Below are 1,649 nucleotides of genomic sequence, written 5' to 3'. Positions count from 1 at the left end.
AGAAACCCTGTCTCGAAAAAAAAGAAATTAATTCCTTTTAACAGGTTTTTTTTTTTGTTTTGTTTGAAACAGGGTCTCATTGTGAACCTTGCTCACCTTGAATGAGTTCTGCTTGCCTCTGCCTTCCAAATATTAGGGTTTTCCAGCACCCCAGTTTGACTTGAAGCTTTTATAGCCAGATGGTGGTGCCTGCCATTATTCCCAGCACTTGGGAGGCAAAAGCAGGTGGATCTCTGTGAGTTCAAGACCAGCATGGTTTACAGACTAAGTTCCAGGACAGCCAGGGCTACACAGAGAAGTCCTGTCTTGAAAAAATAAATCATACAAATAATATTGAATCCACATATAGTATAAACTTCCAGGCCCAGCATTGGGAGTCTGAGAAAGGAAGATTGTGAATTTGAATCTAACCTGGGCTACACAGTGAGATTATAATAAATTATAATATTTCATATCTGCAGGACATTATTCCATATTTCTACTTGAAGCATCTTGTGTTTTTAAATAAAATTTATCAAATAAGGAAGTATCATATCAATTTTTAAAGTATGTGTGTATGTAGATGTGTGGGCATACACATGCAATAGCATACTTATGGAGATCAGAGAACAACTTTCTGAAGTAAATTGTCTTCTTATATAATGTGGGTCTCAGGGATTGAACTCAGGCCACCCCTTATCAATTCCTTAACACATGGAATTCCCTTCATGTACTGTCTTGCATTAGTATTTAAAAGCAAAAACTAAATGATTATATATCCAAAGAATATTGTCAAAATTCAATGCCTGTTCTTTTTTTTTCTTTTAAAGAAAACACTGAGAAACAGAAAAAGAATGCATTGACAATTAAAGTATATCATAAACTTAAAACTAGGGATACAGCTCAGTGGTAAAGTATTCAGGGTTCTGAGTCTGATCCCCTAAATAGCAGCATTGCAGTTAATTTAATGGGAAGCATTAAATAGGATAAAATACCTAATATTACCATTCTTTTAGAATAATAACTAATACAGTCACTTGGTAAGAAGCAAAAGAATATTGTTTTGAAAAGAAAATAGCGAAGATCTAGGAAGGATCTTGTTTTATTATTAAGTAAAAAAGGAAAGGTCAGCATTCAGGGGTAAGCATTTTAAAAAATCTTGGTGTTATGGTTAGTGCTAATAACTTCCTTTCTAAGAAGTTATTCTCAGTTAAGTGGCAGTGAAGACTTGGGTGAGGAGAGACAAGTGTTAACATTTGTTTTTCACTGATCTTTTTTAATACTTAGAACCAGTTTTGTTAAATTAATTGCCTTTATAATTTAAGGAGTAAACAGTGAGTGGACTCTGAGTTTTTCATACGTTTTGCTCCCACTGTCCTAACAGAATGAGTCAGTTGTGGCTATTTTAGATGACATGAAGAGAAGGTGAGAAAGGGGGAGTTTGATCCCCAGTTTAGGAGTAGTATAGATGAGCAGAGGACATGAGTAGGAGGATGAAAGGCTAGCCTTCTAAAGAACTATGTGAAACCACATAGCTCAGCACACAGCATCTGCCTACTTCTAACGCTTGGCAGAAAGAGCTGAAGTCATTGGTGATTGTCAGTTTGGGAACCTGTGGGTGAGAAGGCAGAAAGAGGGAATGAATGAGCATATCATATGTTAATTTCATA

At 35.7% G+C, this 1,649-nt stretch overlaps 1 protein-coding gene across 3 annotated transcripts in view; it reads left to right on the top strand.

The window, feature by feature from the left end:
* The window catches only part of Copg2 (coatomer protein complex subunit gamma 2), a 125,959-nt gene that overhangs the window by 33,479 nt on the left and 90,831 nt on the right, over window positions 1-1,649 (top strand). The gene's annotated exons all lie outside the window — the stretch shown is intronic.

The sequence above is a fragment of the Microtus ochrogaster genome, unplaced genomic scaffold, assembly GCF_000317375.1.
Source record: "Microtus ochrogaster isolate Prairie Vole_2 unplaced genomic scaffold, MicOch1.0 UNK4, whole genome shotgun sequence".
Classification (NCBI taxonomy): domain Eukaryota; kingdom Metazoa; phylum Chordata; class Mammalia; order Rodentia; family Cricetidae; genus Microtus; species Microtus ochrogaster.
Note: the sequence above shows the minus strand (reverse complement) of the source record. Positions and strands in the feature narration are given on the sequence as shown.